We start from the raw sequence: 18,813 nt of genomic DNA, 5'->3' as shown, positions 1-18,813 counted from the left end.
GGGACAAAGCCTAAAACTTGTAATTTTTCCATTAGAGTGGCCACTTATTGTACATAACTTTTGAGAATTTTGTAACTTAGTCTCTTTAACCCTGTTTTTGGGATCCCATGTACTAAATCTATTTTAGTGAAAAATTAATCGTTTATGATCAAAATCTTTTAACCCTAATCTGATTGTTGACCCTAGGATCACATTTTTATTCAAATGACTTGATTAGCAAGTACTGCACGATTTTAACCACACAGTGTAATCGTCTTGGTTATACAGGGCGTTACAGAGAGAGACAGACAGACAAACAAAGAGCATCTAGTTCAAGATAGCATTGAAGACGGTCCGGATATTTTTTATTGAAAGAAAATTGTTGTCCATATTTTTCACCACCGACAAGTGACAACCCCTAATGGTTGGCTAGGATGTTTGTGGACATCCTCGGGGCATGATACTGCCCAAGGCCTATAGTCAGAACAAGGGTCTTCCTAGATGAGGCCCTATCTCAGACAAGGGTCTTCCTAGGAGGTTCTCTAGCTCAGACAGTTAAGGCGAGATAGGGCCTCATCTAGGAAGACCCTTGTTTCGACTATAGGCTTCAGGCAGTAACATGCCCCGAGGATGTCCACAAACATCCTAGCCAACCATTGGGGGTTGTCATGTGTCGGTGCTGAAAAATATGGACAACATTTGCCCCCCCCCCCCCCCCCCGAAGTCTCTACTTCTCCTCGGACAGTAGAGACTTAAAACTAAGGAAGATTTCGAAGAGTCCTCGAATAGTTTACGTTTGGACTTTCGCTGATGTCACTCTAAAAAGTAGAACCATGTGTCAATGCCCCATTGTTGGGCCCATCAGTCCATTCATTTAATTAGGGGTTACCTCGATATCCCAAACACCTACTCTGCGCCCGAGGCGTCTTATCCCAAAGAAAACAATGATTGTGATCCATGCCTTTTGAACCCTGACCATCGGATTACTTTCATGAATCTACGCATCCGATGGTTATGGGGAAGTTGCTTCTCTGATACATTTTACTGGGTATAAAAAACCTAGAAAACCTTCAGTCTCATACCACAACCATTAAAAAATCACAAACCCTCCCAGCACATTTTATTTTCTTTTCTCTCCCGTTTGCTTCTCATCTTCAACCCCTTCCAGGAGTTTTGGACATCTAGCGTGCATCATCCTACTTTTGGTCAGACGGCAGGCTGTGCTTCAAGGTTAGGGCTCGCCTCAGCACCTATCTTTGCTTTATTTCATGTAAGTACCATCGACCTACTTTTCTTAGTGTGTGCTAGGTGTTTTTTGATATATGCTTAGGAATGGCAGTTATGTGGACTTTTAGAGTTTGTTCCTCATTTTTACGAGTCGTTTTAGGCATATTTTGACATTAGGCTCGTTCGAAATGACCTTCAAAGGTCTTTTCGTTAACTTTGCATTTCTGGGCCCATGAATGAAATCTTGGAATTTTCTAGATTCTGGTAGGTTTGTCCTCTCCGACTTGTCCTTAGGCGCCGGGGCCATCTCGCATTTTTAAAACTTTCATTTCCTTCCCGAGCAGTTTTCCTAGAGTCACTTGTGTTTTGGCCCTCTTTCTTTCGGTCAGAATACTAACTGCTTGGTGTTTTCATTGAGAGCTTGAAGGAAGCATTTGAAACATTCATGATCATGGTGACTACACGAAGAAACGTTACTGAAGAAGTGTCCCCTCCTACTGAAGCTGAAGAAGGAGAGCCCAGTCGGCAACCACCTTAGGATGTACCTGAGATGATGGAGGATTGTGATGAGTACGTCGAGTATGATGGCGAAGATAATGGTGCCGACCAAGGTTGTTATGAGGATGAATATCCTCAGCCCATGGAGGAGGAAGAGACGCCAGTGGTGATGGCGCTCCGCGAGCAGGTGGCTACCCAATAGTAAACCTGATGCTCAAGAAGGTAACATCGCTGCCCTTCAGGAGATGATACTTGCCATGAAGGCCACTCTTGCAGCCCAGAGGTTGCGAGTAGACCCCATTGGCAACATGCCAACTGGGCACCCAACAGGTGTGCCACCTGCGCACCTTATTAAAGTGCCACCTGTCAACACAGCTGATGTGCCTCCTGAGCTCCTGGCTGCCAAGGCACGAGATCTGCCAGCTGGGATGCCCACCGAGCACCCAGCAGGAGTTGGAGCCTCAGTGCCACCACAGGATTGTAGTAAAGTAAAATCCAATGATAACCCTACTTCGAAGCATAAGTGGGCCCGTCAAGAGCCCAAAGGCCACCAGGCTCCGCAACAGACTGGTAAGGGTAATGAAACAGGGGCCCAAGGACATCACCAGGTAGAAAACGCCCGTGAAGCTCGGGACCCTCCGCCCTGACGCGCTCATACAGACTGCGCGAGGCCTGGAGCTGGTGTCCCTTCGGGACCTAACTATTCCCATAGGAATAATTGCCCGAGGAATGCCCCGCAAAATAAAAAATGGGGCATCAGTATCTCGGTAAATGAAAATGAGTCCGATGGAGAGACCAAGGTGGCTCGCCCAGAAGATAACGATGTGTTTCAAGGACAAGCCGACCTACCAGACAACCTCAATACTCGGAGGTATAATAAGGCCAGAGTATGTGAGCCTACTAGTAGAGGCCCATCAGATCTTCGAGATAATCTCAATGCTCGGAGAAAAGATTGCCCGACCTAGAGCATCAACCGAGATTGCAACCCGCTCTGAGCGGAATTAGAAAGTCTGAAGCGAATAATGCTCAAAATGGTCAGGCAACAAGGTCACGAGTATGACTCGAAAGATGAAGAGGTAGATCCATGTGCTCCTCACCTTGTTGAGGCCCCGCTACCTCTGGGATTCAAAATGCCGTCCATACCAGCCTATGATGGTGGTTGGGATCCCACGAACCATTTGTCCAAATTTAACAGGCTAATGTCGGTGCATCGTGTCTCCAACGATGCAAAATGTCACGTACTCCCCCTCATTTTGACCGGACTAGCAGATGAATTGTTTAAGAAACTCCAACCAGGGTCCATTCAGACGTGGCAATAGTTATCATCCGCCTTCGGAAGACAGTTCATAGGGGTTCGGAAGGTAAGCTTTGAGGTCAACACCTTGGCCAACATCAAGCAAGGACCATTTGAGACCCTCGAGGCCTACATCAAACACTTCAAAGAAAAAGCGGCAAGAACCAAGAGGGTCGATGATGGCCAACAATTGATGGCATTGCAGGTTGGCATCCACTCAGCGTCCCCACTCTGGGATGATCTCTAGCGAAGGGGATGTTGGCATCTCGACGACTTCATTCGTCGAGCACAAGAATACATCAGCCGGGAGGACACCCGATTATAGCGCCATGTCTGCTCCTGGATTTGGTATGTCTCCGGCAGGGTTCGGGGCAGCGCCCACTGGATACAGTGCTTTTCAGCCTACGTTCAATGCTGGAGTTGTCACCCCATCACATCCAGATGAATCCAGTCAAGTTCCCAGTAGCACAAGGCGTGGAGGGAAGGGTAAGGGTTGCAAATCCAGGGGAAGCAGAATCACACAGCCCGAGAAGGGAGTCACATCAGGCGAGAAGTATGTCTCACAGTATTCAGAGTATGCTGACTTGGTGGACTCCCGAGAGAACATCTTTATGGCCACGACATAGCACGTGCACTACAGGAAGCCACAGCCATCAGAAGAGACAGGGATAGGTAGGACTCTGACAAATTTTGTCGTTTCCACAACGACATAGGGAATCGCACTAACGAGTGTCGTCAGCTCAAGGATAAGATTAAGAACCTCATCAAGTTGGGACACCTCCATCAGTATGCTAAGGGTGGACTGCGTCAGGCACAACCTCTCGTGGCTAGGTCGGTGGTCCCGTCTGCCATACCACATGTCCCGACAGTAGCTCTTGTAGTTCCCCAGCATCCAGCGGCCCAAGGGCCTCCTCTAGTAAATGAGTGGGTAGGAACCATCTCAGGAGGACCTCACGAAGCTCGCAGAATAGGTATGCACGAGCTTTGAACCACGATGATGAGGTAATGGCTTTGACCCAATTACCTGCCCAAATGTCTTGACTGACTGTCCAAGTCATAACATTCTCCAAAGATGATGCTCGGAGAGTGCATTTTCGAAAAGAGGCGAGATAATGCTACAATGTCTCTCTCAAGGCTCCCATGATGATGGTAAAGGAGGAAGGCTCCAAGAACTTCGAGATCCTAAAGGTACAAGCTGTGCAGAACTCGGGGCCTGACGAGTTAGACCCAAGGGTTCAAGAGGAGAGGTCCATCGAACCAATAGAGGAAGTAGAGGAGGTAGTCCTAGATACCTCCACCCCTGACAGGAAATTAAAAGTTGGGGGAGGCTTAAAAACAGAGGTCCGCGAGGTGTTAGTGGTCTTCCTTCGAGAAAACCAAGATGTGTTCTCGTGGTCATATTCTGACATGACTGGCATTGATCCGAATATCATATGCCATGCCTTGAATGTCAACTCTAGCTTTGCTCCCGTCCAACTGAAGCAACGAACGTTTGACTTAACTCAGAAAGAGGCCCTCAAGGCCGAGGTTGACAAGCTCTTCTCCAATGGGTTTATCCGACAAGCCCAATATCCCAAGTGGCTGTCCAATCCTATCCTCGTGCCAAAGCCAAATGGCACATGGAGGACATGCATCGATTTCTCAGACCTTAACAAGGCCTGTCCGAAAAGACTGTTTTCCACTCCCCAAGATAGACTAAATGGTCGATGCCACCTCCAGTTACAAGTTGCTGTCATTTATGGATGCATGCTCGGGATATAACCAAATATCCATGCATGTCGCTGATCAGGAGCACACTAGCTTTCGAACCGACAAGGGTGTCTATTGTTATATCGTGATGCCTTTCGGGTTGAAGAACATTGGTGCCACTTACCAAAGGTTGATTAACAAAATGTTCAAAAACCAGTTGGGGCGGAACATGGAGGTCTATGTGGACGATATGTTGGTTAAGTCCTGGACCGCCCCAAATCATGTAGGTGACCTGGCTGAGGTCTTCATGGTGCTCCGCCAGTTTGGGATGAAGCTTAACCCCCAAAAGTGCACATTTGGGGTAGCCTCCGGCAAGTTCCTAGGTTTCATCGTAAGCGCTCAGGGGATTGAGGCGAACCCCAAAAAAATCAAGGCTCTAATTGAAATTCATTCTCCCTGAAAGCATAAATATGTTCAAAGCCTGATAGGGAGGATCGCAGCTTTGAGCCATTTTGTCTCCAAGGCAATGGACAAGTGCATCCCTTCCTTCAATGTCCTTCGAGGGAGTCAGAGATTTGAGTGGACAGAAGAGTGCGAATGGGCATTCCAACAGCTCAAGGCACACATGGCAAACCCTCTGATCCTATGCAAGCCAGTAGATGGAGAATCCCTCCTGCTCTACATGGCTATTTCAGAAGACGCCATCAATGCCACGTTGGTAAGGGAGGAATGCCGCGTTCAGTACCCCATCTATTACATCAGTAAGAGACTCCTCAGGGCAGAATCTAGGTACCCACTGATGGAGAAGTTGACTTTTTGCTTGATGGTTGCCTCTCGGAAGCTTTGACCCTACTTCCAGGTGCACCCGATTAACGTCCTCACGAACCACCCACTCAGACAAGTTCTTTAGAAGTCTGAATCATCAAGAAGGCTCTTGAAGTGGTCGGTGGCGTTAAGTCAGTTTGACATCACATACCACCCGAGGACCACCATAAAAGGTCAAGCACCCGTTGATTTCATCATTGATTGCACTGGGAATCAGGGGAGAACCGAGTGCACCCCAACGGTCAGACCAGCATGGAAGTTGTTTGTGGATGGATCTTCAAACGAGAATGGTGTAGGGGTGAGACTTATTTTGGTCTCCCCTAAGGGGAATATAGTGTATAGTGCTCTCTTCTTTGAATTTAGCACCTCTAATAACGAAGCAGAGTATGAAGCCTTAATAGTTGGGCTTCGCGTGGCACTAGAGCTCAAGGCCGAAGGACTCGAGATCTTTAGTGATTCCCAACTCATGGTGAACCAAATTCTCTGAGAATACGAGGCCCGAGGAACAAAGATGGCAGCATACTTGGCAAAGGCTCAAGAAATGCTACACAACTTTCGAAGTTTCACCATTTGGCAAGTGTCGTGAGAGCAAAATTCTAATGCGGACGCCCTGGCAAAGTTGGCGACAACCAAATACGCTGAATTAATCAATGTGGTCTCCATTGATTACTTGGAGTCCCTGAGTATCTTAGCTCCAGATGAGCTGGAAGTAGTACAACCCTAAGATGGGTGGATGGAGCCAATAGTTAAATACCTCGTCTCCAGGGAGTTGCCCCAAGACAAGTATGCAGCTCAGAAGTTGTTGTACCAAGTGCTGAGGTACATAATTATGGATAATAGGCTTTAGAGGCGTTATTCTTTGCCCTTGCTTTGGTGCATGTCCAAGCAAGAAGCCAGTTTAATACTGCGAGAGGTACATGAAGGTTTCTGCGGTGATCACGCCGGAGGGCAAAGCCTTTCTAAGAAGATCTTAAGGCAAGGGTATTTCTGGCCCACCATGAATAGAGATGCGAGGGATTACGTCAAGAAATGCGACAAATGTCAATGCTTCACCAACATTCCCCAAGCGCCTTTAAATAAGCTTACTTAAATGACCAGGCCATGGCCTTTTGCCATCTGAGTCGTCGACCTTATCGGGTCCCTGCCTATAGGGAAAAGAGGGGTGAAATACGCCATAGTGGTCGTCGACTACTTCATGAAGTGGGTTGAGGCCGAGTTGCTCACCACAATTACCTACAAAAAGGCTTTGGACTTCGTCATAAAAAATATCGTTTGCCGGTATGAGCTTTCGAGGAAGATAGTCTCCGACAACAGATTGCAGTTCGATAGCGAAGTGTTCACAGACTTCTGACAATGACATGGTGTCATAAAGAGCTTTTCTTCTGTATCCCATCCGCTGGCCAACGGCCAAGTGGAAGCAGTAAACAAGACACTAAAGTCCACTCTAAAGAAAAGGTTGGAGCAGGCAAAAGGAGTTTGGCCCAAGGAGCTGCCTAGGGCATTGTGGAGCTATCGCACCACTGCCCGGACCTCCACCGGCCATTCTCTCTTCTCGATGGCCTACTGGTACGAGGCTATGCTTCCGGTTGAAGCAGCAATCTCCATGCACCGATGGTGGGAGGTGGCATCACAGACTCGGGATATTTCTACTTTGAGTTGGGATAGTTTTAGAGATCTGTTTAACCAGAAGTATTACAATGTTTCCATCAGGGCAGAGAATGTGAATAAGTTTGTGGGGTTGGTACAGGGAAGCATGGGAGTTATAGAGTATGCCCTGAAGTTTGATAGGCTAGCGAAGTTTGCATCAGACTTAGTGCCTACAGATGCGGCCAGATTGGACAGGTTTGTTCGAGGGTTTAATGCTATGATTGCCTGGGATGTGAGGATTACATTAGTACCTGGGTAAACGACTTATGCCCAGGCTGTTGAGAAGGCTCTTACCGCTGAGGAAGCAAAGAATAAGATTTGGAGGGAAAACGCTGCGAAACGGGATGTTCGCAGGGCAGTGCCTCCATCCACAGGGTCTGGTAGGGGCGGAGGCCCCAGTGATCTGAAGAGGAAGACCCCTGACACTTCGACCACTTCTGGTCCTGATAAGAGAGGTCGGGGTGCTCAAGGTTGCCGCCAGGGAAGCGGTGAGACATGGAAGAGTTACCCAGAATGCACAAGATGCAGGAAAAGCCATCTGGGAGATTGTCAGGCAAAGGCTTATTATCTGTGCGAGGTGGTGGGACACCTCAAGAAGGATCACCCAACAGCGAAGAAGAAGGAACCAGGGAAGGTGGACAGCTTGACTCCAACACGAGTGTTCACCTTGAAACAGGCAGAGGCCGAGGCTAGTCCCTCGTTAGTGACAGGTCAACTTTCTAGCGCTGGCTCTTCATATACTGTATTGATTGACTCTGGTGCTACACATTCATTTGTTTCTAGTAAGGTAATTGATAGATTGTGTAGACCTAGTGAGTATTATACTGCAGGGTTTGGGACTATACTGCCTACAGGGGAACTAGTAGTTTCTAGGAGATGGATTAGAGCACTGCCAGTGATGGTAGATAGTAGGGAACTATCAGTAGATTTGATCGAGTTAAGTATGGATGATTTTGATATGATTCTAGGGATGGATTGGCTGGTCAGATATTGGGCTACTATAGATTGTAGGAAGAAGATGGTGACCTTTGAGCCTGAGGGTGATGATCCCTTTATTTTCGTGGGTGTTGTGCATGGACCCTGCATACCCATGATATCAGCATTGAGGGCTAGGGACCTATTACAGGGAGGTTGTATAGGTTTTCTACTTAGTGTGGTGGATACCACCAGATTTATGCCAGTGGGGCCAGGAGAGACCAGGTTGGTATGTGAGTTCTTAGATGTGTTTCCTGAAGATTTACTAGGACTGCTGTCGCATCAGGAGATTCAGTTCGTCATCGAGTTAGCACCAGGTACAGAGCCAGTGTCGAGGGTACCATATAGAATGGCTCCAGTAGAGTTAAAGGAATTGAAGATACAGTTGCAGGAGCTTCTGGACTTGGGGTTTATTAGACCTAGCTTCTCTCCATGGGGTGCTCCAATTTTGTTTGTGAAGAAGAAGGATGGCACTCTGAGAATGTGTATAGACTACAGGGAGTTGAACAAATTAATCATCAAGAACAAATACCCCTTAACAAGGATCGATGACCTGTTCGATCAGTTGTAGGGAAAGACGGTATTCTCGAAGATTGATCTTCGATCTGGTTATCATCAGGTGAGGATGAAGGACGAGGATATTCCAAAGACGGCCTTCCGAACAACGTATGGGCGCTATGAGTTTTTGGTCATGTTGTTTGGTCTGACCAATACCCCAACAACATTCATGGATCTGATGAACAGGGTGTTCAAGGACTTCCTAGACCAGTTTGTGATTGTCTTCACCTACGACATCTTTGTTTACTCCAATTCAGAGGCAGAGCATGAACAACATCTCCGATAAGTATTGCATAGGTTGAAAGAGCATCAGTTTTATGCTAAGTTTAAAAAGTGCAAGTTCTAGCTACCAGAAGTGACATTCCTTGGACACATTGTTGGTGGAGATGGGATTAAGGTGGATCCAGCCAAGGTTGAGGCGATTAAAGATTGGCCAAGGACAAGGAACGCCTCGGAGGTTAGGAGTTTCCTTGGGTTAGCGGGATACTACAGACGGTTTGTGGAAGGGTTTATGAAGATTGTTGCACCGATGGCAGAATTGACAAGAAAGAATCTGACGTTTGTCTTGTCAGACAAGTGTGAGAATAATTTCTAGGAACTAAAATGACGGCTTATTACTGCTCTTGTGTTAAGTCTTCCTTCGAAGGGAGGGAAGTTTGTAGTATACTGTGACGCATCGAGATTGGGATTGGGATGTGTTTTGATGCAAAATGAGAAGGTTATTGCTTATGTGTCACAGTAGTTGAAGGAGTATGAGTAGTGGTACCCTACCCATGATCTGGAGTTGGCAGCGGTGGTATTCGCACTATAATTTTGGCGACATTACCTGTATGGAGAGAAGTGCGAGATATAAATTGATCATAAGATTTTGAAGTATTTCTTCACCCAAAAGGACTTGAATATGAAGCAAATACGTTGGCTGGAGTTGGTAAAGGATTATGATTGTGATATTTTTTTATTACCAAGGGAAATCCAATGTAGTGGCAGATGTGTTGAGCCAAAGGGGCCCAGGACAGTTATTTAGCTCTAAATAGATATCACAGGAGTTGGCAGAAGAGATGTCCAGAGCGAGGATAGAATTGATTGTGGGCCGGCTGGCCAATATTACCTACTGTACGCCCTGGTTTTCCCACGGGCTGATTAGAAGGTCGAGCCTCGGACTAATCATGGTTTAGTCCGAGGACTCCCCCAGGCCAGAGATCCTGTTCCCAGATCGTACCTTCTCAAAGGCTCGCCAAGGTCCCCCAAGACTGGAGGAGGGCGTCAGAGGGCCTGAAGGCTGAAGGTCGGTTCAGGGAAGCAGCTCGTGGTACGAGCTGGCCATGGATCTCTGACCCTTTATAAAGTCAATGCACGCAAGATAAACGTGTATATATCTGACATCACGTGTCCGATATCCCCCTGGCTTCTCGGACACGCAGCAGGAACGTGCGCATTCAGACACCCACGGCTGGGTTGGGCCGCGCGGCCCATTATCTCCTTACATACTGATTAGACTACACTTATGTGTCAGGTTTAGGAATTAATCATAAATGTCACAGAGTTTATATGACTAATAGTAAGGTCACGGGATGACCTCCCTACCAACTTCCAGGTGCCTTCTCCTATAAATATGGGGACCCTGGGAGTTGATAAGGGTTGGGAAAAATAGTCTCGGAAGAGCCATACACTTTGCAAGCCAAAGACCCAGAATATATGAATAATATTGACTAGTGGAGTAGAAGGATTTTAACCTTTGAACCACTTAAAAAATGTGTCTTGAGTCACCTAGTTCTCTCTCTAAGATTTCATATCTGTGACGGTTCTACTTTCAGTACTAATCCCTTTCTCTTCTCTTAATTACCTGTTGGCGAAGAACTGCGTCAACAGTTTGGTGCTTTCATTGAGAGCAAGTCCGATTAGTACTACCGCAAACATCCAACTATGGTGACCACTCGATCCAGACATGGCAACGAAACAGAACAGCATGATGGGCAGGAGGCCCACCATGTTGCCATCCCTGATGGGCAAATTCCTGAAGTCCAGCAGAGGCCAGGAAAGCAGCTGGTGGGCCAAGACGACACTGGTAGTTCAGCGCCCCGGCCACCTAATCCGGATCCGTGTTATTATACTGCGGTGGAGATGGAGAATGCTCAGCTAAGGAGCCAGTTAGCAGCAGCTGGTCAGCAAATCCAGAATATTCTGGACCGGCTACCCCCTCTCACAACCAACGTTAACGTTGGAGAGAGGCAAGGTGAGGCTCCTAAGTCTCGCAGGAGTAACCGATCCAGACATAGCCGTTTGGATAGACTTCCTGCAGCCAACTCTACCCCTTCATCACACCACCAAGAGGCAAACTTCAGGGAAATGCCTAGAACCGGACAACAGCAATACAGTCGTTCGGTTAGGACATCAACCCTTAGCTCTCAACCTTCCTCGAGGGCGCCCAGGAGAGATCGAGGAAGTTCCCGAAGGAGATCCGGGGAGGGCCAGAGGCGTCAGCCCATCCCCGAAGACCGTCCTGCGCCTCAATCAGCTCGCCCAGCGAGGGACCAGTAGGCTCGCAGGGCCGAAAGGCCCCCACCGAATTTAATCCGTCCGGATGGAACTAGGATCGCCTCCCCAGTCAGGCATCCTCCTTCTCCAATCAGATACCCGTCTCCTCAGCCCGTCCGAGACATCCCGGCCTACGGGGGTAGTAGGAGAGACCCGCCGTCGGCTAGGCCTTCCTGGCGCAGCAGGGCGCCAGGGGAAGGATCAGGTCATAACCGCCAAAGACGCACTCCAAGCCTATCCAGCAGGAGCCACTGGACTGGTAGTCGCCGGAGTGATCTCTCAGGAGGAGACCTGCGTCAGCGACTAAGCTCGGCACAAAGTCACCAGACTACACAGGGAGGCGACCTCCGAGATCGCCTCAACTCTCACAGAGACGATCGAACCGGAGACGGTAGCCAGGCCCGTTCAGTGGGAGTCCGATCCGAAGTACGTAACGGAGGGAATGTCCCACATAACCTATCTCAAGATAGGGGGGCAACAACCCACCTAATATGTACAACGGGTCTGGAGCTGTTGAACAGCCCCGGAATAACCCAGGATCTCAGGACAAAACCCTCGAGCGCCTAACTCAAATGGAGGAACTGATGAGAAAGCTCCTATCAGAAAAAGAAAAAGACGAATATGATTCGGGTGACGAAATGGAGCTCTTCGCCCCCAACATAGCAGCGACGGCATACCCGTCTGGCTTTCGAATGCCTCACTTGTCAAAGTTCAACGGGGACGGAGACCCGTTGGACCATTTAGGGATGTTCAATACCCTAATGATGGCCCATAACATCGGCCCGGAGCTGCGCTGCTTGATCTTTCCTTCCACACTGACTGGACCTGCCAGGCAGTGGTTCAAGCAGAGTAAAAAGCAGTCAATCAGCTCCTGGAAGACCTTTTCGGCTGACTTCAAAAGGGCATTCCGCGCCTCCCAGGCCGCCCGAGTCCAGGCCGACTCCCTAGCTAACGTGAGACAGCAGCCCGGTGAGACGCTGAAAGCCTACTTGAGCAGATTCGCGAATGTCGCTGCTCGAGCCAGAGATGCTGACGATAGCTCCAAGCTCATGGCCATGAGGACCGGAATCCTGGTCGATGGAGACCTGTGGAAAGATATTCAAAGAAGGGGAGTCAGTTCGGTTAGCGAATTCCTTAACAGAGCCTAAGAGTGGATAAATTTGGAAGAGGCTGAAGCTTCCGCCGCGGGAACCAGCCAGATTCCCGAGAAGCCCGCTGGAACGGGGACAGAGATCGCAGTGGCGATTCCCAACGTCACGCAGAACAACCAGCCCGGTGGTGGCAAAAGAAAGGGGAATGGTGAAAACAACCATCACGATCAAAAGAAGAATAAGCCTGTGAATAAATTCAAGCCCGTGTTCACAACATATACCGAGCTCACCCAGTCCAGGGAAAGTATTTTCCTGGCCAACGCTGCTCGGGTCCCTTGGAAAAGACCGAAGCCATTAAAACACCACAAGGGAAGGAGAGATGCTTCAAAATTCTGCCGTTTCCATAACGACGTCGGCCACAATACCGACGACTGCAGGCATCTCAAAGATGAAATCGAAACTCTCATCCGAGCAGGCCCATTGGCGCAATACTCACGAAACAGGGTCCCAGCAAGTCGACCCGTTCCAGAGGTCCCAGCCAGCCAGCCCGGACCTTGGATAGATCAGGACGTCCTTCCCCCCGCGGTCGAGGGAGAGATATCCACCATCTCTGGAGGACCGCATATGGCTGGCACGAGTAGAGGCGCCCAGAAGAGATATGTGAATGAATTAAAGGCTCACAACGGAGCGGAGTTCGTCCCAGAGCAGCGTCAGTCAAAACAGCAATGATTAGGGAAACAACCGATAACTTTCACGGAGGAAGACGCAGGCCATGTCCAATTCCCTCATAACAATCCCTTGGTCGTAGCAGTCCAGCTCGCCAACCGAAAAGTAAGGAGAGTGTTGGTGGACAATGGGAGCTCGGTGAACCTCCTATTCCGATCCACCTTAGAAAATATGGGTCTGACCGTCGCCGAGCTAAAGGCAACCTCGATGATGCTATATGGCTTTTCGGGAGAAGGATCAGCAGCAATAGGAACGATCGAGCTGGTGATCACCCTAGGAGAAGAATCTCGGACATTATCCAAACTACTCGAGTTCGTGGTCATTGACTGCTCCGCTGCCTACAATGCCATTTTGGGCCGGCCTATGCTCATAGCTTTCGAGGCTATCACTTCCATCCGACACCTCGCCATGAAGTTCCCTACTTCGACAGGAATCTGTACTATCAAGGGTGACCAGCTCGCTGCCAGGGAATGCTACAACATTTCCATGAAGGGAAAATCTAAACCCAGGCAGCTGACAATGGCCATTCAGGGCGAAGAGGAATCTCAGGGACCCAGGGCGGTTCCTGAGATTGAAAAACCTCAGATTTCCGAAGAAAAGAAGCTCGCCTTAAGTGAGGACATTGACCCCCGTGTAGGCGAGGACAGATCCGAGCTCCAGGCTATTGAAGAGCTCAAGGAGGTGAACATTGATAGACAAAACCCATCGCGGACGGTTAAGCTTGGGAAGAACCTCTGCGACCAAAGAAAAGCGGAGCTGACTACGTTTCTGCAGAAAAACCTGGACGTGTTCGCATGGTCGCATGAGGACATGATAGGGATCAGCCCGAGTGTCATCATGCACACACTCCACCTGGATAAAAGTGCTCCTGCCAAATCCCAAAAGCAAAGGCGTTTAGGAACGACCCGAGCTGAAGCCCTTGAAGAAGAAGTGGCCCGGCTCAAAAAGTGTGGCTTTATCCGCGAAGCCAAGTTTCCAATTTGGGTCGCTAATCCCGTGCTGGTTCCGAAGCCCAACGGGAAGTGGCGGACCTGTATTGATTTCTCCGACCTGAATAAAGCCTGCCCCAAGGATTTCTTTCCATTACCAAGGATCGATCAACTGGTGGATGCCACGGCGGGGCACGAGCTCATGTCCTTCATGGACGCGTACTCAGGCTACAATCAGATCGCGATGAATCCGGCAGACCAGGAACATACCAGCTTCATGACCCCGACTAATGTCTATTGCTATAAGGTCATGCCATTTGGCCTGAAGAATGCCGGAGCTACCTACCAAAGGCTTGTAAACAGAATGTTCAAGGACCAGATCGGAAAAAACATGGAAGTGTACGTCGATGACATGCTGGTCAAGTCAAAGACTGCCAACAACCACGTTTCCGACCTGGAAGAGTGTTTTAACATACTGCGAGAGTATGGCATGAGGCTCAATCCTCAGAAGTGCACTTTCGGTGTCGCATCTGGGAAATTCCTGGGTTTCATAGTCAATACCCGAGGAATCGAGGCAAACCCCGACAAGATCAGGTCACTGCTCGAGCTTCCTTCCCCTAGGTCGCAAAAAGATGTCCAAGGCCTCACAGGAAGGGTAGCAGCGCTCAACCGGTTCATTTCCAAATCAACCGACAAGTGTTTGCCCTTCTATAACCTGCTCCGAGGAAACAAGAAGTTTGAGTGGACAATAGAATGCGAAAGCGCATTCCTCGACCTGAAGGCGCATCTGGCTGAACCGCCCGTGCTATCCAAGCCCAAGGCGGGATAACCTCTTTTACTCTACATGGCTGTCACTGAGGACGCAGCTAGCGCCGTGCTAGTACGAGAAGAGGCCCAAGTTCAAAGGCCAGTCTACTACATCAGCAAGAGACTCCTCGGAGCCGAATCAAGATACCCAATGATGGAAAAACTGGCGTTCTGCCTAATCACGGCCTCGCAAAAGCTCAGGCCGTACTTCCAGTCACACTCTGTACACGTCATGACCGATCAGCCTTTAAGGCAGGTTTTGCAAAAGCCTGAAGCATCGGGACATTTGTTAAAATGGGCAGTCGAACTCAGTCAATTCGAGATTTTCTATACCCCACGAACTGCCAAAAAAAGTCAGGCCTTGGCCGACTTCGTGGCGGAATGCACGGGATTCCAGGAGAATCCATCAGAATGCTTGCCTCAGGTCGCCTCCCCACCTTCATCGTGGAAGGTCTTCGTTGATGATTCATCTAACGAGAACGGCTCCGGGGCCGGAATCATCCTGATATCCCCCGAGGGACATAGATTCCACTTGGCGCTAAGGTTCGGATTCAAGGCGTCTAACAACGAGGCAGAGTACGAGGCTTTGTTGGCTGGGCTGAGGGTAGCTTCTGAGCTAAAGGCAAGCTCCGTCCAGTACTTCAGCGACTCCCAGCTCGTGGTGAACCAGGTTCTGGGAGAATATCAGGCACGGGGACCCAAGATGGCCGCCTATTTGGCAAAAGTTAAAGCCGAGCTGTCTGCATTTGAGCAAGGGTCGGTCGAACAGATACCTCGGGAGCAGAACGCCAACGCAGATGCTCTCGCCAAACTCGCCACCTCGGGAGAGACAGAAACCCTGGGGTTGGTGCCAGTCAAATTCTTGGAAAGACCAAGTATAGAAGGAGATCGAGCGGAGATTGAGATGATTGATATTAGGCTGACCTGGATGACTCCCATTATTGAGTATCTCGTCGAGGGCAGGTTACCCGAAGAACGTAACGACGCACGGCGAGTCCTTTATCAAGCTCCTAGATACACGCTAGTCGAAGGAGTGTTATACCGACGTGGGCACTCCCTACCTCTCCTCCGGTGCGTTCTTCCGAGTGAAGCGAAGGCCATCCTGCAGGAAGTTCATGAAGGATTCTGCGGAGACCACACTGGGGGGCAAAGCCTAGCCTTGAAGGTTCTCAGGCAAGGCTATTATTGGCCGACTCTGTCCAAAGACTCGATCTCGTATGTGAAAATGTGCGACAAGTGTCAGCGATTCGCTGTGGTTGCCCGAGCTCCTCCAGTCGAGCTAAAAATGATCTCGGCTCCTTGGCCATTTGCTGTTTGGGGAATAGATCTAGTGGGCGCCCTGCCCACCGGAAAGGGTGGGGTCCGTTACGCTGTGGTAGCCATTGACTACTTCACCAAGTGGGCCGAAGCAGAGCCGTTGGCGACAATAACATCGAAGAAAGTACTCGACTTCGTGGTGAAAAGCGTCATCTGTCGATTTGGCCTACCTAGAAAGATCGTCTCCGACAACGGCACTCAATTTGACAGCGATCTGTTCACCGAATATTGTGAAAGGCACGGAATTGTGAAAAGCTTCTCGTCCGTGGCCTATCCCCAGGCGAACGGCCAGGTCGAGGCTGTGAACAAAACTCTAAAGGCAAGCCTCAAGAAGAGGCTAGATGAGGCAAAGGGGGTCTGGCCAGAACAGCTCCCCCAGGTCCTGTGGGCATACCGGACCTCGCATCGGACTCCCACGGGCCACACTCCTTTCTCCCTAACCTTTGGGAGTGAAGCAGTCCTCCCCGTGGAGGTTAAAGTTCTGTCGCATAGAGTCCAGTCCTACGACCAAGATCGGAACCACGAACTCCTATGCCATTCCCTAGACCTAATTGATGAAAGGCGGGAGGATTCGCAACTCCAGCTCGCCCATTATCAGCAAAAGATCACTCGCTACTTCAACGCTAAGGTCAAAAACGTGCCTTTAGCGTTGGCGATTTGGTCCTAAGGAGAGTTTTCCTGGCCGGAAAGGATCCCAAAGATGGGGTTTTGGGACCAAACTGGGAAGGACCATACCAGGTCATCGAAGTCATCAAGGAGGGAACTTATAAGTTAGCTCGACCTGATGGAGGGGCGGTCCCGCGGACTTGGAATGCCATCCACTTAAAGAAATACTATCAATGATCTACTTGTAAGGCCTGGAAGGCCACTTTCTATGTATAAATAAAAATCAAGTGTTTCTTTTAGTTTGTAAGTGTGATCTTAAAGTAACCACGAAAAGACCCTTTCCCAGTTACTTGGGGGTGCATATGGTACCTGGATGTAACCAGGTCTCCTTAACGACTTAGATGTTGACACTCATCTATGGATAAGGGTTAACGCGGACTAAGTCCTATCCTGGTTTTAACCGGGTCATAAAACTTAGAAGTTAACTTAAATTCATTGATCGTGTTTCTTCTTAAAGAGCTCGGGATATGGATAAAAGTTAACACGGACTAAGTTTTCAAATAAGTTCCTGGTTTTAACCGGGTCATAAAACTTGGAAGTTAACTTAAGTTTATTGGTCATGGCTCTTTCTTAAAGAGCTCGGGATATAAATAACGGTTAGCATGAACCAAGCTTATAAAAAATATATATATATAAGTGAAGACTGCCAAGTAAATCATCTCGAGGTGAAACACCTCATGAAAAGGTTACAAAGACAAAATAAAATAATAAAAAATGCATAAGTTCCCTAAGCCCCATCAGCTGGTCCTTTGGAGGTCGCGGTCTCGCCCTGCTCCGCCGCACCAGAGGCTTCCCCAGTCTCCGAGGGCGGTACCTCTTTGTTTAGGCGGGCTTGGAGCTTCGGCAGCAAAATAGCCCAGAGGTCCGGCGGCATAAAAGAGAAGTCAGCATCCGGGTTATGGGCCCAGCAGTGATAGAACAGGTCCTGCATGGACTGCTCCGAGATGGCCCGCTCGGCTTCCAAGGCGGCCTCCTGGGCGGCCTGGGCTTCGGTCTTCGCTGCCTCGAGGTCTGTTCGCGAAGTGGGAAGGGAGGTTTTAAGTTCTCGGTTCTTTGAGTGGATCTTCTCTAGCTCGGCCTTCGAAGCCGCCAGTGCATCTTTCACCGCCTGAGCTTCCTGAAGGGCGGCCTGGCGCTCAGCCTCCATCTCCTCGAGCTGAGCCTTGGTCCTGGCGATACCTCGATGTACGGCAGCAATGCCCTGCAAGAAAGGAAGGATAAGTTGGCTAAGTGGAAAAACAAGGCATTGTGTAAGTGTTAAAGCTTTAAAAGAGTGGGGCAGGTTACCGTTAGGGTCATGTCCATCGAAGACTCTAGGACTCGGACCGGGCTCGTTGCTTCGATAGCCCGGAGATCCCTCTCTTTGAGCTTGTAGAAGCGGCCGACGACATAGCTCGCCGACTCATACAACGTCCCCCGGAATGCTTCTGGGATCTTTCCCAGATCCTGGGGATCGACCGGGATGCGTACATCCGGGGCTGCTGCAGCCGGAGTCCCGACCTCCAGTACCACGTCCTGGGTGGCTAATGGAGATCGCTGGGGCGGGGGGGGGGGGCATGTGACCTGCTCCAGCAGCAGGAAGGATCGCCCCCACGACCTGGGATGGCGGGGTCTTTTCCTTCTCCTTAGCCGGGGATTTGGTGGAGGCCCCGGCCGCACTCTTAGACTCTCGGAGCCTTTTCAACCTTGGCCCTGCTGGGGGATTCCCGCCGAAGACTACACCCCGCAGATTACCCCCGGGCTGAGACATCTCTTCTGCCAAAAACAAAAACATGGTTATTACAAGATTAGCAATCATGCAGAGGTTAAAAGCAAAAAGTATACGAATATTAAGGGAGCCCTACCCCCCGAGCTGGAGGAGCCTAGGACAATTATCTCACGAACTGGCACGGGTTCTAGGTCCGGTTCTGACTCGGGACTGGACTCTTCTACATACTGTCTAAGCCCCGGAGCATAGATACCCCTCTGAAGTGATGGCCATGTGCGTAAGTTGGTCCCATACTCCTAAAAAAAGATCGACCTAAAAGCTAGGGTGTTATTTACTACTACG

Source organism: Humulus lupulus, chromosome 9, assembly GCF_963169125.1.
Source record: "Humulus lupulus chromosome 9, drHumLupu1.1, whole genome shotgun sequence".
Lineage (NCBI taxonomy): Eukaryota > Viridiplantae > Streptophyta > Magnoliopsida > Rosales > Cannabaceae > Humulus > Humulus lupulus.
The sequence above is the reverse complement of the archived record's forward strand: the minus strand, read 5'-3'. Positions refer to the sequence as shown.